Raw genomic sequence first — 24,766 nt, forward strand, 5'->3', positions numbered from 1 at the left:
AAACACGAAATTTCTCCCCGAATCAAGCTAGGTTAGAGGGCTTGTGGAAGAAACGCAACCTTTTTAAATCTAATATGCCAACATTCTTTAAAACAATGTTTTCAAACAGCGAGTTCTTCCCGTACTAGCATACGGCTGTGAAACATAAATTTGAAACGAGTTTTCCAAAGAAAACTGTCAACAGCTCAAAATGCTATGAAAATTCACCACCCCGTGGGCTAGGGGTAGCGTCTTTGATTCATAATCAAAACGTCTTCGGTCCAGGTTCGATCCCCGCCACTGCCTAAATTTCGATAAATAATCAGCATTGGCGGCCGAAGACTTCCGGCATAAGAAGTCAGCCTCATTCTGCCAACGGCCTTGTCAAAGAGGGTGGAGGAGCGGATAGAGGTTCAAGGCACTCTCTTATCCTAGGGGTGGGAAATTGCCCCTAAAGGCGGAAGAATCAGCAATGATCAACGACATGAGGATGCAGAAGGCAATGGAAACCACTGCATTAAAGACACGTAACGTGTATCCACAGGACATGTGGCCTGTATTTGAAGAAGTGTCGTGATTATCTCTCCATTGGCAAGAGATTCCGGAATAGTCCCCCATTCGGATCTCCGGGAGGGGACTGCCAAGGGGGAGGTTACCATGAGAAAAAGATTGAATACTCAACGAAAGGATAACGTTCTACGAGTCGGGGCGTGGAATGTCAGAAGCTTGAACGTGGTAGGGAAACTAGAAAATCTGAAAAGGGAAATGCAAAGGCTCAATCTAGATATAGTAGGGGTCAGTGAAGTGAAGTGGAAGGAAGACAAGGATTTCTGGTCAGATGAGTATCGGGTAATATCAACAGCAGCAGAAAATGGTATAACAGGTGTAGGATTCGTTATGAATAGGAAGTTAGGGCAGAGGGTGTGTTACTGTGAACAGTTCAGTGACCGGGTTGTTCTAATCAGAATCGACAGCAGACCAACACCGACAACGATAGTTCAGGTATACATGCCGACGTCGCAAGCTGAAGATGAACAGATAGAGAAAGTGTATGAGGATATTGAAAGGGTAATGCAGTATGTAAAGGGGGACGAAAATCTAATAGTCATGGGCGAGTGGAATGCAGTTACAGGGGAAGGAGTGGAAGAAAAAGTTACAGGAGAATATGGGCTTGGGACAAGGAATAAAAGAGGAGAAAGATTAATTGAGTTCTGTAACAAGTTTCAGCTAATAATAGCGAATACCCTGTTCAAGAATCACAAGAGGAGGAGGTATACTTGGAGAAGGCCGGGAGATACGGGAAGATTTCAAATAGATTACATCATGGTCAGACAGAGATTCCGAAATCAGATACTGGATTGTAAGGCGTACCCAGGAGCAGATATAGACTCAGATCACAATATAGTAGTGATGAAGAGTAGGCTGAAGTTCAAGACATTAGTCAAGAAGAATCAATATGCAAAGAAGTGGGATACGGAAGTACTAAGGAATGACGAGATACGTTTGAAGTTCTCTAACGCTATAGATACAGCAATAAGGAATAGCGCAGTAGGCAGTGCAGTTGAAGAGGAATGGACATCTCTAAAAAAATGGCCATCACAGAAGTTGGGAAGGAAAACATAAGCACAAAGGCCGGCCGGTGTGGCCGTGCGGTTAAAGGCGCTTCAGTCTGGAACCGCGTGTCCGCTACGGTCGCAGGTTCGAATCCTGCCTGGAGCATGGATGTGTGTGATGTCGTTAGGTTTCAGTAGTTCCAAGTTCTAGGGGACTTATGACCGCAGATGTTGAGTCCCATAGTGCTCAGAGCCATTTGAACCATAGGTACAAAGAAGGTAGCTGCGAAGAAACCATGGGTAACATGGGTAACAGAAGAAATACTTCAGTTGATTGATGAAAGGGGGAAGTACAAACATGTTCCGGGAAAATCAGGAATACAGAAATACAAGTCGCTGAGGAATGAAATAAATAGGAAGTGCAGGGAAGCTAAGACGACATGGCTGCAGGAAAAATGTGAAGACATCGAAAAAGATATGATTGTCGGAAGGACAGACTCAGCATACAGGAAAGTCAAAACAACCTTTGGTGACATTAAAAGCAACGGTGGTAACATTAAAAGTGCAATGGGAATTCCACTGTTAAATGCAGAGGAGCGGGCAAATGGGTGGAAAGAATACATTGAAAGCCTCTATGAGGGTGAAGATTTGTCTGATGTGATAGAAGAAGAAACAGGTGTCGATTTAGTAGAGATAGGGGATCCAGTATTAGAATCGGAATTTAAAGGAGCTTTGGAGGACTTACGGTCAAATAAGGCAGAAGGGATAGATAACATTCCATCAGAATTTCTAAAATCATTGGGGGAAGTGACAACAAAACGACTATTCACGTTGGTGTGTAGAATATATGAGTCTGGCGATATACCATATGACTTTCGGAAAAGCATCATCCACACAATTCCGAAGACGGCAAGAGCTGACAAGTGCGAGAAATATCGCACAATCAGCTTAACAGCTCACGAATCGAAGCTGCTTACAAGATAATATACAGAAGAATGGAAAAGAAAAATGAGAATGCGCTAGGTGACGATTAGTTTGGTTTTAGGAAAAGTAAAGGGACGATACAGGCAATTCTGACGTTACGGCTAATAATGGAAGCAAGGCTAAAGAAAAATCAAGACACTTTCATAGGATTTGTCGACCTGGAAAAAGCGTTCGACAATATAAAATGGTGCAAGCTGTTCGAGATTCTGAAAAAAGTTGGGGTAAGCTATAGGGAGAGACGGGTCATATACAATATGTACAACAACCAAGAGGGAATAATAAGAGTGGACGATCAAGAACGAAGTGCTCGTATTAAGAAGGGTGTAAGACAAGGCTGTAGCCTTTCGCCCCTATTCTTCAATCTGTACATCGAGGAAGCAATGATGGAAATAAAAGAAAGGTTCAGGAGTGGAATTAAAATACAAGGTGAAAGGATATCAATGATACGATTCGCTGATGACATTGCTATCCTGAGTGAAAGTGAAGAAGAATTAAATGATCTGCTGAACGGAATGAACAGTCTAATGAGTACACAGTATGGTTTGAGAGTAAATCGGAGAAAGACGAAGGTAATGAGAAGTAGTAGAAATGAGAACAGCGAGAAACTAAACATCAGGATTGATGGTCACGAAGTCAATGAAGTTAAGGAATTCTGCTACCTAGGCAGTAAAATAACCAATGACGGACGGAGCAAGGAGGACATCAAAAGCAGACTCGCTATGGCAAAAAAGGCATTTCTGGCCAAGAGAAGTCTACTACTATCAAATACCCGCCTTAATTTGAGGAAGAAATTTCTGAGGATGTACGTCTGGAGTACAGCATTGTATGGTAGTGAAACATCACTGTGAGAAAACCGGAACAGAAGAGAATCGAAGCATTTGAGATGTGGTGCTATAGACTAATGTTGAAAATTAAATGGACTGATAAGTTAAGGAATGAGGAGGTTCTACGCAGAATCGGAGAGGAAAGGAATATGTGGAAAACACTGATAAGGAGAAGGGACAGGATGATAGGACATCTGCTAAGACATGAGGAAATGACTTCCATGGTACTATAGGGAGCTGTAGAGGGCAAAAACTGTAGAGGAAGACAGAGATTGGAATACGTCAAGCAAATAATTGAGGACGTAGGTTGCAAGTGCTACTCTGAGATGAAGAGGTTAGCACAGGAAAGGAATTCGTGGCGGGCCGCATCAAACCAGTCAGTAGACTGATGACAAAAAAAAAAAAAAAAAAAAAAAAGAAAGATCGGAAAAGAAGTGAAGACATAATAGCAATAACAGGCGTTCAGGATATTGTGGAAAGGGTAAATGCCCTAAAACGGAAATGGGCAAGACACACTGCACGGAGAAATGACGGAAGGTGGACAAAGCCAGTATCAGCGTGGTGTCCTAGAGAAAGACGTAGATTGGCAGACCATCCGAGCGTTGGGATAAAGAACTGGATAAAGTCGTAGGCTGGCAGAGGACAGCAGGAGGCAGAGAGGCATTAAATTATATTTATTAGCTCAAGAATAATGAAGCTACACTTTGCAAAGGCTTTCATAACTACTCATAGCCCCCTGAAAGACTGACTTTAGGCCATTCGTAAATTTTATTATGGTTGCCCAGTGCAGAACACCACAATCTGAGAAACACTAATCTTACAATATGTAAGAGCTTGGCGAGTCTGTTCGAGTCTGTCGCACCGAGTAGGTTCCAGTGTCATCAGTCGCAGCACAGCGGGAATGGCAGTAGCAGTTAGCTCCGCCGCTAACTCAGAGACAGGCAGCACGTAGCAACCATAATTGTGGACCTAGGACTTACTACTTCACCAGCAGTAAGGCTAACTTTCTGTCCTTGTGAATAAAGAATCCATTTAATATATACGTGCAGTTTGTGTTATAGAAAGATGTTACTGGGCACCAGACAACATCCTCTCCTTGCTTTCCATGGTACAGCTCTACAGAGACAACGAGACGACGTAAAAGTTACCATGCTCATTACAACTGTTAAAGTGTGCCTTTTTCGGAAGTGATAAGTTTAAGCTGGGTCAGCAGAAGCTACGTTTTTTAGGTGTGAGGAGACCAAACGATGAACGCGTTTGGCGACACCACTTCTGGCAGGCTGTGCGCACAACCACCTCACTGGCTGACTTCAGTGCTAAATAACTCGGAAACGTCTCAACGCACCGAATTTACTTCTCAACAGTTATTTCTCAGCACAACCTCCGCTGCAACACCCGTACAAGCTTTTCAGGCTGCTTTTGACCTCCATGCACAGAAACCAATTAATCAAGAACTGTATGTTCAGATAGAAAGAATCCCGGATACCATCATGAAAATGGCTGCATTTTTCGGATAGAAGGCTGGAATAGGCCAAGAAAGTTTATCTCACCAGATACTGGGGTTTTCTATGTGCAAGAAATCCAAAGTGGGCCGGATGCAAGTGGCACACATGAGTTTGAAAGAAATAGGAATGTAGCAAATAAAGAAATGGGACAGGATAACTTTCAAACGAAAACTGCGGCTGCCATAGGTTTCCACAACAGTTAGAGACCGAAGACGGAAACGACATAAAGGAGTCAAGAAGGCTGGGAAATATGGGAAATAATGCCATACAAGATAAACACTAAAAGCAAATTCACATATGGCCAAAATGGAAAGAAGAAGAAAAAAAATGTAATGTTTAATAACATTATTTTCCTTTAATGATCTCAGGGCCACTTTACTAGGGGTTAAATGTTTACAGTTTTGAGACATATTAGTAGCCAAGCCCTACTCAGGTGTATGTACAGGGTGACAATTATCGAACTAGATGAAATAAAGTCGCCATAACTTCTGAACGGTTTGCGTTAGGACGTTCAAACTGCACAGCTGGCCGTGGTGCATGATGGGTATTGTATGGTTTGGTTTAGCGACGAATCCCACTTCCATTTGGATGGGTTCATCAATAAACAAAAATGGCGCTTTTGGGGGACTGAGATTCCCCATTTCGCGATCGAGAAGTCTCTACACCCTCAACGAGTGACTGTGTGGTGTGCAGCGTCCAGTCACGCAATAACCGGTGCGGTACTCCTTGGTGGCACGATGTCTACCGAACGTTACGTGAAGGTTTTGGACGATGATTTCATACCCATTATCGAAAGTGACCCAGATTTCGGAAGATGTGGTTCACTCAAGACGGAGCTTGACTCCATCGAAGTAGCAGAATGTTGGATATCCTGGACCAGCTGGTGTACCCAGAGGCCACTGGTATGGGCCTCGATTGGCCACCGTATTCTCTGTATTTGAACACATGCGATTCTTTTCTGGGGGGCTATATTAAAGACGAGGTGTACAGCAATAACTCCAAAACCATTTATGAGCAGAAAACAGCCATTCAGGGTCATCTATAGCATCGATGTTCCGACACTTGAGGGGGTCATGCAGAATTTCGCTGTTCGTCTGCGCCACATCATCGCCAATGATGGCACGCATATCGAACATCTCTTACCGTAATTACAAATATCTGTAGTGACGTTCACATATTGAATAAAGTGTGTGCACACCGTAATTTGTAACTAATTTACATTTTTTAAATGTAGTTTAATAATTGTCATCATGTAAGTGTATTTAATTATCAGTGGTACGTGGTGATTGTAGTGCGTGGGATACTAACCTGTACAAAACAGGTGCTTCACATCAACTATAATGCTAGATTGGCTTGAGAGGCCCAAACGAGAAGTGGTAGCGCTTATGAACTACGTCTGGCTAATGGTCCTTTTATCAGCACTCAACCCAAGAGTTAACTAGAAGTGCTCTTCCACAAGACCTAAACAGAAATGCTGCCACACAAATCTTCAAGAATCATTGTCGAGAACAATCTCCCCGGTTCAAATGACTCTAAGCCCTATGCCGGCCGGAGTGGCCGAACGGTTCTAGGCGCTACAGTCTGGAACCGCGCGACCGCTACGGTCGCAGGTTCGAATCCTGCCTCGGGCATGGATGTGTGTGATGTCCTTAGGTTAGTTAGGTTTAAGTAGTTCTAATTTATAGGGGTCTGATGACCTAAGAAGTTAAGTCCCATAGTGCTCAGAGCCATTTGAACCATTTTTTCTAAGCACTACGGGACTTAACATCTGAGGTCATCAGTCCCCTAGACGTAGAACTGCTTAAACCTAACGAACCTAAGGACATCACACACACCCATGCCCGAGGCAGGATTGGAGCCTGCGAGCGTAGCAGCAGCTCGGTTCCGGACTGAAGCGCCTAGAACCGCTCGGTCAAAGCGGCCGGCTAGAATCTGTTTTCTCCGAGTAGTCTAGCAAACTTCGCACTGGAATTGTTTTGTAATTGATTGGCCAATTCTTATTTTCACTTCCACCAGTAGAATTATATGTTAAAAACGGCCTTTCCGTTAGGTGGTGGCTTTGTCTCAGTCTACAGTTCTTCAGTGAAACAGTCTGCTCTAAAAACTACCTAAGTGACATTCTGCTTCAACATCTTTTTTCAAGGTCATCACAATACACAAGTGCTGGCTGTGGGGTCACGAAGTTTACAGCAGCGGCCGTTGGTCTACCAGATAGCTAGCTTGATGGCGGCTGTCGCCCTTTGTTTCATGACTAGCCTAGCAACAACTGCTATTAACTCTTCTCCTTCAGGCATGCTGCGCTCTTAAGACACGCTAGGTATTTTATTGTGCAGCAAAGCACACCGTCTTCGTTTGTGTCTTGGCTTTTGACTAGTGCAGATATATTGCAGTGCTATTAACGTTGATGTTGCTGTACGTCAGCGCTACGATCTGACGTTGTGATGAGCTCTGTGTATTCGGAGACAGACAAATATAATCTCTACGTCACCTTTCAGTTGCAGCAGGCATGTAGTACACAAAATCGTTCTCACTATTTGTGTAGCTTGTATTTCATTCCAGGGATTGCCACGTGTTGTATTAAAGGAAAAATGTTTTAGCCACTGTCTAATAATTTCAGTCACGATATTCTCTGGTGAGAAAGTTGTTACCGTTTGACAGCTGGGGCTACACTAGAGCTCCAAGCGCTGAGAAAGCAGACATTGGCATGCGTCGTAAGGATGATGTTTGTTTTTAATTATTTTCTACTTAATTAACGAAATATTTGCTATATTTTTGCGTTCCATGTGTAAGTAAATTGTCAAGAGACATGAACTATCATTAAACACAAGAGAAAACAGCCGAACCATAATGATGCAATGATATAAGCTACAATATACTTATGAAGAAATTCTTCCGAATATGTGTATCCGTAGCTCTCTCCGCTGAAAGCAAGAGAAAGCAAACACATATTTCATGCATAAGAAGGGAATACAGAGTGCCTCAAAAAGAATCATCCGATTTGGCACGTCTATATTTCTGAAACTAATAAACATATACAATGGATTTCGTTTTTTGATGAGCGGGAAAGTCAAAAAGTTTCTTTTTCATACCTTTTCGTAGGTGTTCAATATGCCCCCCTTGAGATGCACAGCATATGTCAATGCGGTGTTCGCCGGCCAAAGTGGCCGAGCGATTCTAGGCGCTACAGTCTGGAACCGCGCGACCGCTACGGTCGCAGGTTCGAATCCTGCCTCGGGCATGGATGTGTGTGTTGTCCTTAGGTTAGTTAGGTTTAAGTAGTTCTAAGTTCTAGGGGACTGATGACCTCAGCAGTTAAGTCCCATAGTGCTCAGAGCCATTTGAACCAATGCGGTGTTCAACTTGTTACCACACTGCAGCGAACATGTCTTGAGTGTCAGCTTCCACAGGTGCTGTTATGCGATATCTCAGTTCATTCATTGTTGTTGGTAACGGAGGCACATAAACTGAGACTTTTATAAACCGCCACAAGTAATAACCATATACATTCAGGTCCGGTGACGTTGGAGGCCAGTAATGTAAGGCTGAATCACTTGGTCCAGTGCGATCGATCCACCATTCAGTAATCCTTTGATTTAAAAATTCCCGCACTTCCAGATGCCAGTGTGGCGGTGCCCCATCCTGTTGGTAAATAAAGTCGTTCGAATCAGTCTCCAACTGTGGGGAAAGGACGTTCTCAAGCATATCGAGACATGTGCTTCCTGTAACAGTGTTCTCGGCAAAGAAAAATGGACCATACACCTTTTCCTAAGAAACTGCACAAAACAAATTAAATTTTGGAGAGTCCCTATCATGTGATACAGCTTCATATGATTTTTCCGTACCCCATACTCTCAAATTATGACAGTCCACCTTTTCATTTAAATGGAAAGTTGTCTCGCCACTAAACGCTATGTGTATAAGGAAACTGTCATCCTCCATCTTGTCAAGAACGAAGTTACAGAACTCCACACGTTGTTGTTTGTCACCTTCACGAAAAGCTTGCAGTAGCTGAATTTTGTGTGGTTTCATGTGTAAACGTCGACACTACACGCGTCAGACGGACATCGGGGGCATGGTGAGCTGTCGAGCTGCACTGCGAACGGGTTTCTGCGGATTCCTTGTGAAACAATGGCGGATGCCTTCGACGCCGTGATTTCCCTTGATCACTCCAGGCAAATGCCGGGATGGTTCCTCAGAAAGGGCACGGCCGACTTCCTTCCCCATCCTTCCCTAATTCGATGAGACCGATGACCACGCTGTCTGGTCTCCTTCCCCAAACAACCAACCAACCAACCTTCGACGCCTGTGTCAGACACCCCGTGGCGGCCCGGCGATTTGCCCTTACGTAAACAATCTGTTTCTCGGAATTGTTCATGCCATTGTATAATGCTCCGTGCTGTAGGAGGATCCACACCATACTTAGTACGAAAGTCACGCTGAAGAGTTATTACTGACCCATACTGCGCAAAATGTAGAACACAAAACACTTTCTGTTGTCCCGACGCCATTTTTACTAGAACTGAAGCGAGCGCGTACTGCTGCTACCACCTAGCAGGGACCCTGTAAAACTTGAGAGTTTGCTCTTTCCAACAGTACTTGTTCACGCACATATCTCAAATAAAATAAAAGTTATGATTTTTTAAAAATCGGATGATTCTTTTTGATAGGCACTTTCCATCAAACCTAACAATTTTTATGGCGTTTATAATGATCTGTCCTTTCTTACACTTCTCTCGACTTTCTAATACACGAATATTTTTGTAAATGTAATTACCTTTGCCTCGGAAGCGAATGTGTTGAAGATTCTTGCTTTTGGTGGCTTAGATTTAGCAACAATTATTGAATTGGTTTCTTCAATGTCGGGAAACTGTTGTTGCTTTTGATACTTTATTATCCCTTAAGCTACACGTGTGGTGGCTTATTTAATACGTTAAATAATGTAGCTATTACATTCCATAAAGATTTCCTATGCTCCAAAAGTGCAGCGAATAAACTCCGTTTTGTTGGGGAGACATACGACGCATTTCTGCAGAATGCCAGGTCTTCTGTAGTTTACTAGCACTTTTTTTGTTATTAAACGAAAACGAGATTATTCAGTAAGCATCTATACATTACAGGAGAAACATAATGCCTTGTCCTGTGACGTACCGTTTCATGCGTCCCATGGAAACTAGAGGAGGGCAAATGTGGTGACAGTTTTTAGTTATTGTCGAATTTTGAGGCACTGCATGCACTTTGTATCGTAAAAACTATGTTGCAAATCAATATAAAAGTGAGTATTCGCATTCAGCCGATATCGTATTCAGATTTGTCACTTGGGACGCTGCTATCGCTGTGTGTAACAGAAACGTGACCGAGTGTCGCGAGTGTTAATGTTAGTTATTTCAAGTTACGAAGTAAAGCTGTATCCTGAAAGAAATATGCCGTTTATAGCTAAAACTGTGTTGCTCAGAATTAATAATTTACAACATGCTATGGGTCCACACCATGTTTAAAGGCAAAAAAAAGTTTTTTTTAATGATTCAATCCAGTGTGTGCTGGCAGAAGACTTTTCTGTTGAAAGGAATTGTACGGTAACAACACAGCTACAAACGGAGATTATAAACTGAATATTGATAAACTTGAAGGGCTTGACGACTGGGCAGAATGGGAATGGCACATGTCTGTGGTGCTCCGTTCATATGAACTCGAAGCCATTGTTATCGCTACGTGAAAAACTGTTGTGTTGCCTCGGGATCCTACTACTAAACAAAAGGCAGCGTAGGCAGAACGACAAAACAATGGCGCGAAAGCAGCAAGTCTAACAGCAAGTGCGCTAAGAAAAACAGTTGCTGAACTTGTGTTGACGTGCAAAAACGCTAAAGAAATATGGTTCAAACTATGTACCCGATTTGAACGTAGCACCACGCAACGTTTGAACATGGTAATTAAAAATTTTTTTGGGTCAAACGCGACGAAACAGAAGAATTAGCATATGTATGGCTAAGCTACTAAAGTTATTTGTAGATCTAAATGACGAATTAACGAAACATGAAGAGAACACGTTGTCCGAAAGAATGGTCGACTTTTATCTACGATAGGAAAGAAATACGATTATTTCAAAGATCTCTGGGCTACAATACCAGCGGACGATCAGAGTTTGAACTTACTCTTCAAAAACTTTTTACCACTGAACTGGGGGAACAAAATGAAACGGACATAGCTGCATTTGTCGTTTCTAACACATGGTAGATGTCGAAAGAACGAGCAAAACAAAAATTTCCGTGCAAAAAATGTAAATAACTAGGTCACTGGGTAGTGTCCACTGAACGCCCCTGCCTAGAATGGCGCGCGGCTAGAAGAGAAAGTGAATGGTTACTCTATATTTACTTCATGCGCCGTGCGTTCGCCTAGTAGAAGTTGTATTGACGTAAATAAAAGATACTGTGATAGCGTTGCTACGAAGAATAACACTCCAAATATACAATACCTCGTTTCATGTAGTGAATTTAATGTTCCTGAAGGGGTTTCACGAGGAAAGCAAGGTACTAATATGCGTGCATTTGTTCAAGGAACAGTCTGTATCGGAATAAGACGAAACAATAAATGGGACAGTGCCGAATGGAAAATGTTTTGTGTCCACAGTGCTAGCGCTCATCTGTTCTCAGCCAGGGCAACCGCATGTAACGGCTACGATATAATGTTTGACAGCAAAAGCGCCAGGGTTCGGGAAAAAGCCAGCGGCGACATAGTCGTTAACAGGCTATGTGGAAAATGAGCTGTACATATTGGATATGCGTGTTTTTAATCAAGTGAACTTAGTGACGGCGTCTCAAACATTAGAAATGTACCACGAAAGATTGGGTCACCAGAATTAACAATACGTAAAGAACATTGAGCTGTGCTGCGGCTCACGTTGGTGCTGTTTGTAGGTTTCCGCCCTTCGTTGGAGGCCAGACCGTATCGTTTAGTTGGCATGGATGCTCTTGTTCCTCTTCTTCTCGTGTTGACTGGCGTCACTCCGTTTCGCAAACGTTGCCTGTCCGCTAGTGGCAGCAGCGGCGGTTATCGATATGTAGTAACTGTTGACCTATCTTTGGGGCGATGTTGTTTTTTATTTTCGGGTCGTGTGAGTGCGGAGTCGGTTGGGGACTGAGGAGGAGCCAGGTCCGCGCAGTGCGACAACACGTTGGGACCGCTGGTGGTGAGTGTGGACTGCCGGATCGAAGGGCTGTGGTCACGAGGGTGCACGACCTCGTCGTAATCCGGATCCCGCAAGCTTTAAGATGAGTGCATTTGAATTCAAGTAGAGAAACCTCCACCATTGTGATATCCCACGATTTTCCAGTGACTTGGGTCGTGTTGCTGCTCGTAGTGTCGCCGAAGCGAAGAGCAGCGAGTGGAGTGCTTGGGGAAGGCGGATCTGATTAGCTTTCCTCGACTTCTTATTACTATTTACTGCGTTCAGCTTGTTACAATTTGTTAAGTTCAACCAGCGGTATTTTTCCTGCCTGGTTTCCGCTAACGCCCCAGTTACTTGCCCTGGGCGTTGGTGTATGTAACGCCACTGTACGTTTCCTCGCCTTGCCGCTGCTGTTCGGTAACGCGTGTAGTTTTGGCATCTCGCTTGATTCACGGATCGTTGGTGATTTTTTTCTACTCTGGCGGTAGTGCTTCCTTTTTCGTTCCGGGTGCTGTAAACACAGTATTCTGGGGACGTAGTGCAGACCGCCGTTTCCGACTTTGGCGTATTGTTCAATCGTTTCATTTGGTTTGTCGGACGTCAGGTAGCTGTAGCAAGTTATCATTAGTCATTCGTTAGACTGCCAATAGTCTGAGATACCATATTCTGAAGTGAATGCAACTATTGGCTGCCTATCTCATCGCTCGCCAAAGTGTTTCTCAGTGGTCGATAGCTGGAGCACCGTCTGTGACTGGTCCTTGTGTTTTATTATTGTATTATGTATTATAATACATTGTAATGCCTACATTAAAGGTTATGTATGTCTAGTTAACAGTTCTGGTCGCCTTCTGGAGTAAATCTAGCAGTGTAAGGGTTGTGTTACAAGGTTTGCCGTCATTTTATTCCGCCCGATTGGTGGTCAGTTGCTTGTTTTTTTTTTTTTTTAATTAACCTTTGTTATTGTATTTGCTGTTTTACGGCAGGTTTATAAATTTTTTATATAATTGCCGTTCCTGGCGTGCAAGGTCTTCAGCCGTAATTGTGGTTATTTGCCTTAAAATTCTAATTTGATATTGATATTTTTGCAGTAAGCCATAAAACCTTATTTACTGCCATGTCTGATGTCTGACGACTTCTGCTATGTTTGTGGCTTCTTACCTGTAATATTTTAATATTTGTAAGGTGAAAATTGAAGCGAGTTCTTCAACGTTCTTAATTTGTTGCCATTCTTGGCGTATAAGGTCTTCAGCCGTGATCATAGTGGCTTGTTTTTAAAACATTATATGTTGTATCTGTATTTTATGGCGATATACTAAATTGTAACACACTGAAAACGCTATTATTTTACACAGTTGTTCATTCCTTCGTTAATAACGTGTGGCTTTTTATTTATTGTTGAGTCTGGAATTACTGGATTAAAATAAATGTGAATAACTGTGAAAGGCAACCAATAGCAACTGACTACGGCCCCGCCACAATCGTAACCGAATCCTGCCTTCAGCTGACTACCAGGTCACAAACATCTTGAAGAAACTTAACATTAATGTAGAAGGTTGTAAGGGTAAATTTGGTGATGGTTATGCATTAGGGAAGATGCATAAACTAGCATTCAGACAACGAGAAAATAGCTCCACAGCTACTAGCGAATTAATCCAAGCAAAGGTCAACGGACAAATTAGAACAGAGTCGTTTAGAGGTGCTCGATATTATGTATGTTTTACAGACGATTTCAGTAAATTTCGCCGAATTTTCTTTTCGAAGCACAAAAAAATGAAGTGTACGATGTGTTTAAACAATTTTGAAATGAAGCCCAAACGAACAGCCATGCAGTTAAACAATTCAGATGTGATGAAGGTAAAGAGTTTAATAATAACAGAATTAAGGAATTGCTCATAGATAACGGAACAGTCTTACTGATTCCTCCACCGTATACTCTCGAACTAAATGGTTTGGCCTAACGTTAAAATAGAATAATTGTTGAAGCTGCGCCGCGTTCGATGCTTGACGCAAGCAACTACCATGAGAATTGTGTGCAGAAGCTTGCAATACAGCAGTCTAACTTGAACGCAAGCAATTACCAAGAGAATTGTGGGCAGAAGCTTGCAATACAGCAGTCTAATTTTAAGTAGTACTGGAAGGTCTTCGGTTCCAGGCAAATTTCCTTATGAGCTGTGGTACAATCGACCAACAGGAAAACTTGAGCACTTCAGAATTTTTGTCTCAGGTTGCTACGTACACATAAACAAACATTTTCGTTCAAAAACATGAATTTTCTGATGAAAATAAATTGGAGAGTAGAAGACAACGAAGAGAACCAGTCTCTGTAGAAACTGGCGAGTTCTTGATGCTGACTAAAAGTAATGTTGGTGAACATAAGGATACAAACTGTTTTACTGACGTGTTGCACTTAAATGAAAAGGAAAAATGGATGCAAACTATTAATGAAGTAATAGAAGCACTAAAGAGAAACAATAAATGGGTGTTAGTTGGACGTCCCACGAATCCTAAAGTATTGCCGCTGGGTTCTACGTCGAAAAGTAACGCCTGATGGGAGCACTCGCTTCAGAGACCGATTATTTGCTAAAGGGTACATGCAGTAAGCAGGAACTGATTATGAAGATGTACATACATAGTCGTGTTGCACGTTATGACACAGTTCGAATTTTGCTAGCCGTAGCTGCTTCAAAGAAGATGATTGTGAAACAATTCTATGTGAAGACGACCTTTTTGAATGGAGTACTTCAAGATGAAGGGTATATGGAACAACCACAAGGCTTCACAGACACTACACATCGAGTGTGTGTCTTGAACGGAGTCTCAATGAACTCAGAGAAGCACTGCGCAACTGGAACAAACATTTTATAGGAATCACAAATAAAGCGGGTTTCCAAAAGAGTACTGCAGATCCTTGTTTGTTTTATCGTAAATATGATGGAAATAGACACTATGTAGCAATGCACATTGATTATGGTCTAATTGTTGGCAATGACAAAGAAGAAATTACAACTTTTCTGGACACTTCACAACGCGAATTTGATATAACAATGGGGACCCTTCAGAATTTACTTGGCATGCTACCCCAGGGAAGCGTCCTGGGACCTCTGCTGTTCCTGATCTATATAAATGAGCTGGGTGACAATCTGAGCAGTTCTCTCAGGTTGTTCGCAGATGATACTGTAATTTACCGTCTAGTAAGGTCATCCGAAGACCACTATCAGTTGCAAAGCGATTTAGAAAAGATTGCTGTATGGTGTGGCAGGTGGCAATTGACGCTAAATAACGAAAAGTGTGAGGTGATCCACATGAGTTCCAAAAGAAATCCGTTAGAATTCGATTACTCGATAAATAGTACAATTCTCAAGGCTGTCAATTCAACTAAGTACCTGGGTGTTAAAATTACGAACAACTTCAGTTGGAAAGACCACATAGATAATATTGTGGGGAAGGCGAGCCAAAGGTTGCGTTTCATTGGCAAGACAATTAGAAGATGCAACAAGTCCACTAAAGAGAAAGCTTACACTACACTCGTTCGTCCTCTGTTAGAATATTGCTGCACGGTGTGGGATCCTTACCAGGTGGGATTGACGGAGGACATCGAAAGGGTGCAAAAAAGGGCAGCTCGTTTTGTATTATCACGTAGTAGGGGAGAGAGTGTGGCAGATATGATACGCGAATTGGGATGGAAGTCATTAAAGCAAAGACGTTTTTCGTCGCGGCGAGATCTATTTACGAAATTTCAGTCACCAACTTTCTCTTCCGAATGCGAAAATATTTTGTTGAGCCCAACCGACGTAGGTAGGAATGATCATCAAAATAAAATAAGATAAATCAGAGCTCGAACAGAAAGGTTTAGGTGTTCGTTTTTCCCGCGCCCTGTTCGGGAGTGGAATGGTAGAGAGATAGTATGATTGTGGTTCGACGAACCTTCTGCCAAGCACTTAAATGTGAATTGCAGAGTAGTCATGTAGATGTAGATGTAGATAAAAATAAAGCAAAATGAAGATGGAGCGATTACGATAAGTCAAGAAAAATACGCGAAACAAATATTGGAAAGATTTAGTAGGGCTGAATGCAAACGTGATTTCAACTCCCGTTGGATATGAAGGAAACGATCAGAATGAAGGAGTTTCGCCCTCTGTCCCCTACCACGAGGCAGTTATATGTCTTACGTATCTCTCAATAGCAACACGTCCTCATACAACTTTTGCAGTGAATAAAGCTGCTCGAGCTACGGAAAAACCAACCATTGAGGACCGGAATCGAGTGAAACGGATGATTCTGTATCTGAAGATACATTTAATTATGATATTATCTATGATAGGGAAGAAAATTTGAGAACTTACAGTGAAACTGATTTCGCGGGGGACAAACGAACAAGACTTTAAACAACCGGCATTGTAGCAAAGCACTCTGGTGGGACAATATCACGAACCAGTCAGCCGCAGAAGGTTGCGGCTACATCTACAACCGAAGCAGAAATTATTTCAGCAAGTGAAGGAGCCAAAGAATTAATCTGGTTTGGTCGTTTATTAAGCGAATTGGTTGAAATGCCGGGACAACCTCCAACACTTTATATTGACAATGGCAATGCATTAAAATGAGCAAAAAACCCTGAATGGCCCTGTAACACTAACCAAAACGGCCTTGCTGTTGTGGTACTGCGAACGGCTGAAAGCAAGGGGAAACTACAGCCGTAATTTTTTCCGAGGGCATGCAGCTTTACTGTATGATTAAATGATGATGGCGTCCTCTTGGGTAAAATATTCCGGAGGTAGAATAGTCCCCCATTCGGATCTCCGGGCGGGGACTACTAAAGAGAACGTCGTTATCAGGAGTAAAAAAGAGGAAGCCGCCTGGTAGAATTTTGCACAGAGCATAACTTAATCATAGTTAACAATTGCTTCAAGAATCATGACAGAAGGTTGTATACATGGAAGAACCCTAGAGATACTAGAAGGTTTCAGATAGATTATGTAATGGTAAAAGAGAGGTTTAGGAACCAGATTATACATTGTAAGACATTTCCAGGGGCAGATGTGGACTCTGACCAAAATCTATTGGTTATGAACTGTAGATTGAAACTGAAGAAACTGCAAAAAGGTGGGAATTTAAGCAGATGGGACCTTGATAAACTGACTAAACCAGAGGTTGTAGAGAGTTTCAGGGAGAGCATAAGGGAACAATTGACAGGAATGGGGGAAAGAAATACAGTAGAAGAAGAATGGATAGCTCTGAGGGATGAAGTAGTGAAGGCAGCAGATTATCAAGTAGGTAAAAAGACGCGGGCTAGTAGAAATCCTGGGGTAACAGAAGAGATACTGAATTTAATTGATGAAAGGAGAAAATACAAAAATGCAGTAAATGAAGCAGGCAAAAAGGAATACAAACGTCTCAAAAATGAGATCGACAGTAAGTGCAAAATGGCTAAGCAGGGATGGCTAGAGGACAAATGTAAGGATGTAGAGGCTTATCTCACGAGCGGTAAGATAGATATTGGCTACAGGAAAATTAAAGAGACGTTTGGAGAAAAGAGAACCACTTGCATTAATATCAAGAGTTCAGTTGGAAACCCAGTTCTAAGCAAAGAAGGGAAAGCAGAAAGGTGAAAGGAGTATATAGAGGGTCTACACAGGGGCGATGTTCTTAAGGACAATATTATGGAAATGGAAGAGGAGATAGAAGAAAATGAAATGGGAGATATGATACTGCGTGAAGAGTTTGACAGAGCACTGAAAGACCTAAATCGAAACAAGGCCCCCGGAGTAGACAGCATCTCACTAGAACTAATGATAGCCTTGGGAGAGCCAGTCCTGACAAAACTCTACCATCTGTTGAGCAAGATGTATGAGACAGGCGAAATACCTTCTGAGTTCAAGAAGAATATAATAATTCCAATCCCAAAGAAAGCAGGTGTTGACAGATGTGAAAATTACCGAACTCTCAGTTTAATAAGTGACAGCTGCAAAATACTAACGCGAATTCTTTACAGACGAATGGAAAAACTGGTAGAAGCTGACCTCGGGGAAGATCAATTTGGATTCCGTAGAAATTTTGGAACACGTGAGGCAATACTGACCTTACGACTTATCTTAGAAGAAAGATTAACGAAAGGCAAACCTACGTTTCTAGCATTTGTAGACTTAGAGAAAGCTTTTGACAATGTTGACTGGAATACTCTCTTTCAAACTCTAAAGGTGGCAGGGGTAAAATACAGGGAGCGAAAGGCTATTTACAATTTGTACAGAAAGCAGATGGCAGTTATAAGAGTCGAGGGACATGAAAGGGAAGCAGTGGTTGGGAAGGGAGTGAGACAGGGTTGTAGCCTCTCCTGGATGCTATTCAATCTGTATATTGAGCAAGCAGTAAAGGAAACAAAAGAAAAGTTCGGTGTACGAATTAAAATCCATGGAGAAGAAATAAAAACTTTGAGGTTTGCCGATGACATTGTAATTCTTTCAGAGACACCAAAGGACTTGGAAGAGCAGTTGAACGGAACGGACAGTGTCTTGAAAGGAGGGTATAAGATGAACATCAACAAAAGCAAAACGAGGATAATGGAATGTAGTCGAATTAAGTCGGGTGATGCTGAGAGAATTAGATTAGGAAATGAGACACTTAAAGTACTAAGGAGTTTTGCTATTTGGGGAGCAAAATAACTGATGATGGTCGAAGCAGAGAGGATATAAAATATAGACTAGCAATGGCAAGGAAAGCGTTTCTGAAGAAGCGAAATTTGCTAACAACGAGTACAGATGTGTCAGGAAGTCGTTTCTGAAAGTATTTGTATGGAGTGTAGCCATGTATGGAAGTGAAACATGGACGATAAATAGTTTGGACAAGAAGAGAATAGAAGCTTTGGAAATGTGGTGCTACAGAAGAATGCTGAAGATTAGATGGATAGATCACATAACTAATGAGGAGGTATTGAATAGAATTGGGGAGAAGTGGAGTTTATGGCACAACTTGACTAGAAGAAGGGATCGGTTGGTAGGACATGTTCTGAAGCATCAATTGATCACCAGTTTGGTGCTGGAGGGCAGCGTGGAGGGTAAAAATCGTAGAGGGAGACAAAACGATGAATACACTAAGCAGATTCAGAAGGCTGTAGACTGCAGTAGGTACTGGGAGATGAAGAAGCTTGCTGAGGATAGAGTAGCATGGAGAGCTGCATCAAACCAGTTTCAGGACTGAAGACCACAACAACATCATCGCCAATCAAAACATATTGAAGTGCGACACTTTTGTGTTCTTGAAAGATTTCTGAATGATGAAATTATGTTGGAATATATTGATACGGAACCAGTTGGCTAACCTCCAGACAAAGCCATCTGAGCAAGTTCACTTTAATTTGCTGTGTGCAGAGATTGGTGTGCAGGAAGTCCATAAGTATTTAGTTATTTGTTTATGATTTTGCCTTTTGGAAGAAGTATTATGATAGAAGGATAAATGTTTTAGCGTTCACCGTAAATTGTTATTCATTGATATTTTCCTAAATATTCTTGTTAATCTCTTTGAAGTTCGTTCAAATTATGAAGTAAAACTGAATCCCGAAAAAAATGTATCGTTCATAATTAAAACAATGTTGGTCAGACTTGATATTTTATCACAGCAGGGAAACGTGGAACTACTTTGATAAAGCAACCTTGTAAGAGAATAATTACTAGAATGTACCGTTCGATTGTCAAATAAAATTTGATAATGTAATAACGAACTTTATTAAGTTAGGTCTTGGTCAAACATTCTTTGACCAAATTTAGAGCCTCCCCTTAGATTTTATCATAGAGTAAATATCTCTGGAGTGAGCATTGCGTTCTGCGCATGTTGTCAACATAAAACAGGATTGTCACGTGTTTTCGGGACTTCGCTATGCGTGTATGCTTTCCGCAGAGTTTGAAGTTTATAATATCAAGAGGTTTTGTTGTGTTTTTACCGTTTGTTGATAGTGTAATAGCGATGGTGAATTACTGTTGTTGCTACGGATGCAAAGAAAAATATATGCAAGGAGGGATAGTAACTTTTCATGGGTACATACCATGTAGCTCTAATTATAGTTATCATATTAGTAAGAGACACTGTATATGTTTAAAAATTTCGAGACGCGTTATAATTAAGGTTTGATTCTGTAGACCTATTTTTCTACGATTTTATGACTATATAATAGATATTACGGCTCGTACAAAAGCTTACAAACAATCGCTTCCTCTCGTAAATTTGCTAGTGAAACAGGAAAGGGAATGGTTAGTTGTTTCAGCAAATAGTATCCTCCATGCATTTATCAGTGACTTTTCGATTATTTATATAGATTTGAAAGACGGGAAACAGATAAATTCAATAGAGTGGGAGTCTGTAATTGTCTTCGTATAATATGTGTCCAAACCTTTTTGTTACTATGACGTTACAGTAGGAGACCATGTTAAGTGTGTCTAGGACACGGAGAATGATTGTGTGATTTATATTTTAGTTTCCCGAAGGATGAACAACGAGTAAGATGTGGTTCCAAAAAATAAGGAGGAGTAATTTTGTCCCCACAAAATATTCCAAAGTATGTTCAAAACACTTTGAAGAGGAGTGTTTAGACAGAGAAAAATTTGGACGTGTGTGGCCGAAGGTAGCTAATCAAAGTTCACATTCATCTTCTTTGGTGTATTTTACCTTCAATTTATTTTCTTCACCATTTGATTAAGAAGCGTAAAATATTAGAATACATGTCCCCAAACTCTTTCATTTGTGTCACTTCCCACTTCCCTTAATGATGTTATATCGGTTGACTGTTACATGACCAACTGTATTTGCTTTACAGTACATTTATTCTCCGATCGCCTTTTTCCCCCCTTCTTACTCAATCTACTATTTATTTAATAAACTGGGAGCACGTACGTAAAATGCATTAAATATTCAAAGTTTCACCAGTAAGAAAAATTGTACTTTAGGTCGCAAAAACGAGAAAATAAATTCGCAGAAATAGTAGAAAAAAAGGACGAATTAACAGGAATACAATCGCTAATGTGTGGGAAATTCGGTGTTTTTCGGACACTTGCAAAAGTACTATCGTACTGTCAAGTCGTTTTGCAAGACTATCACTGCAAAAATGTTTCAGGCTTTGTAATTCTATAAAGTGCCGTATCATGCCGAAAACTACCAAAAATCGAGTGCATTTGAACTGTGACACCTATCGCAAAGAAGCAGAATGCAATATTACTTGCCCTTAAAAGTTACGTAGCTGGTTTATTCCCGGTATCAAATGGATACTGTTAAAATGTCTGCGCAACATATATAAATAATCCACGACACGTACGAAAAGAATCCGTCTGTACTATGGATGTAGTGACATTCAAAGTATACAGGGCGCTATACGGACAAACACAAGACGTCCCGAGAACACGTGACCAGGCCGGCAATGTATGTTGACAACACAAAATCTGTTCTGCGCATGTGAATGCTCACTCCAGAGATATTTACTCTATGGATTTTATCAAAGAAAGAGCTCGTCTTCTGTTTACTGCATGGAGAAATGATACAGCTTGGAGGTTTAACATCGCTGTCACTGTCTAACCTGTAATGTTAGTAACATGGCTTCGAAATCCACTTGGTGTTGCATATACAATAAAACTAATAGAAATGTACAAAGCAACTGAAGCACTGTATAACTTGCGGCATCCCGAATACAGAAATAGAATAAGAAGAACCAAGAGCAACATAAAAACTGCGGAGGCCATATGCGCTAAGCACGGCCAGGATGTACTCTCGAGAATATAAAGGGCAAAATCTGCAAATTTTGTTGAAATAAAAATATTTCTTAATAGCTATAGTGTGTACTTACCACTCATTTGCCTACAGACATTCCTCCTCCAGTGCTTTACAAATGCATCCGCTGGTTTCTGGGTATTATTTTCGTCTTGTTCACTGTGCTATTAAAGTGCTACACTGCAAACTAGTGCAGCTTTCTCCTGTTGCAGGAAATCGCAGTGTTGTTGAAAGTCTGACTTTTGTGGACATAGCATTCCTGAATTGAGTGATCTGTAAGTGTAGTATGAGGAGCCACTCTCTTCAGCGTATACTGATATGTACCCTCGTCCATTCGCAAAGTCATTTTCACGCGACCTTACGTCCTGCACTTGCAGGTCCCATGACAGATTTTGTTGGATGCTATTAGCATATAGCCATGAAACCGACGGTTTTAACCAACTACATTTCTATTTTTATATTCTTCTCTTCCTCTTCCAAATGTAAATGCAATGCAGTTGTGGTACACGCAACTGAAGAGCATATGCTCTAGTAATAAGTCTCCGGCGGCCATTCTGAAGGAACTGTGACGTCAGAGAATTTTGTCAAAGAAAATTTGATGACAGTGTTACACCCCTTTGTCAAAGAAAATTTGATGAATATTTGATCACATTTCTTTTTCAAACAAAATTTGATAATGTAATACTGGCCTTGTTGTTCGAAGAAATATTGGCTAATCTCACCAGTGAGGTTAGATATCATTGTTGCTTACGGTACTTCTTATGCAATTCAAACTATTTAACTTTGACTGAAGCCGACAGTAAACTTCATCACTCTAATATTTCTATTTCGACTACAGTTATAGTTGTTTTATTAACTGTGATTGCAGCTCAGGAAAGTTGCAGATGCCCGCCAGTTGATCATACATTCTGGTGACTTCATACTGTAAGGTTCACTCAGTGTTCTTTTCTGGATATCGTGTGTGCCTTCAGTAGACATAGATACGCATTACGAAGTCTCGATGATGCAACATAGCTGTGTGCTGACAGGGATGTCAATAAAGTTTGCACTTAGTCTTTGCAGCATCGGCTTCTTTGAGTAGCGTTTTTTCCAGGTCCGTTGAGTCTGCGAAAATATTCTTTAGGAAATTGTCTCTGTTGTTGCTCAGTAAAGTAAAAATACCTTTGTGCTGGTAGACGCATGGAATTACTGGCTGATAGTTTTTCCACTATCCAGTTTTTACGTTGCAACACGTTTTTAGTTTTGCGCAATCTTGTTAAAGGCAAGTACGCATACACTTAATCTCAGGAACATTCACATTACAAGTGACTCTTGCTGCATAAATGTTTAGGGACTTTGGAATGAGCCCGAATTCAGTTAGTTGTTTACAGTCTTAGTTTCGTGTACAAACATTAAGTAGAGTTTACAATAGGCGTGAAAATTAGTACACTTATTGATGGGTTTTGTATATAAATCTGATGTTGTAGTATCGGTGATTAAACATGCAGATATTGTTTTAAAAACTGTGTTATAAGTAGTACACATAATCTGACTAGCGCAGTGTACTCTGTGCGTGTTGTCAACACAAATATTTTACCATAAGTTCCTCCAATCTGTGGGGTTTTTCGTGTTATCTAACCACTTTGACGATATAAAAATATGTGAAGTTCTGAATATGACGAAGGTATGAATCAGTTGTGTTTTGAATAAATTATCTAGGACGTAATAAAAATCGTATTTATGTCGAATAGTACTGAATGTAACAAGTTTGAAGGAAAGTGTAAGTTTTGCCGAATTCTCCGTCGCCTGTACTTTTTATAGGATATAGATTTCAAAAAAAGTTCTTTATGAGTTTTAGTAAATTCTGTGTCATTCGAAATTAAATATTGCTTCTATGTTTTGGTGCATTTAAAGGTTGTTTACAAGTCGTGGTATATTGGAGACTAGACTGAGCATCATCACATTTTACAGACAACTGGTATTGTATTATTAAGTAGTTTTCATCATGGTAGTGATTTGAACTTATCATTAAATATCGCTGTATGAAATAGATGACTTCGTTTTTTACGTCAGTAAGCACATGTCGTCATTTAAGATAGTGTTGACAACATTATTACTCAAGTTATGAACGTTAATCTTCACTTAGTGGTGAAAAATGTCAAGTGAATTTACTGATACCACTTCTGATGATATTAGTTGTTTGGTAGTCAGGTTGAATTTAAAGTGTGGGGATCGATACCATAGGAAAAACGTTGCGAGAAGTCATGGGAAGTGTTGTCCCATTTTTAAACATGTGCCGTGTATAATGACCGAATGTTGTGGCTACATGCGCCGGCCGGTGTGGCCGTGCGGTTCTAAGCGCGTCAGTTTGGAACCACGTGACCGCTACGGTCGCAGGTTCGAATCCTGCCTCGGGCATGGATGTGTGTGATGTCCTTAGGTTAGTTAGGTTTAAGTAGTTCTGAGTTCTAGGGGACTGATGACCTCAGTAGTTAAGTCCCATAGTGCTCAGAGCCATTTTTTTGTGGCTACATGCGACGTACTTACTGTTAGTTTAGAAACGATATACGAGCGGTCTGCTACATGAAGGGGTGAACATGGCACCAAGTCACGAGTTAACGTACTTGAACGTGGGATGACAGACCGAGATGCATACTGGAGAATATACAAGGATCCGAGTTCCCGACGTCATCAGTGCCTAGGCTGCATCTACAGTATCGCAGAGACGATGTTATTCAAATGCGTAATCCGCCTCACAGGACGACCACAAGTGTTTGAGCAACGGGCGTCACGGCGCCTCCAAAGAACAGTACTCGGCTGTCGACAGTCTACTGGGCTGTGAGCCGCGTCGCCAGTGATTTGAATGTGGGAGTAGCAGGGCAAAGGAGTATCAGAGCACTCTTTTGTGGGACAGGTCTTTAACTTGTGGTTCTGCTAAGAGGACTATTACCCCCTAGGGATAATCCGTCGTTTTGACTGAGAGACCCTTAACCTGTCGTTCAGTTAAGTGGTTTTCTAAGAAACCCCCACACCTCC

Source organism: Schistocerca piceifrons, chromosome 5 (genome assembly GCF_021461385.2).
Source record: "Schistocerca piceifrons isolate TAMUIC-IGC-003096 chromosome 5, iqSchPice1.1, whole genome shotgun sequence".
NCBI lineage: Eukaryota > Metazoa > Arthropoda > Insecta > Orthoptera > Acrididae > Schistocerca > Schistocerca piceifrons.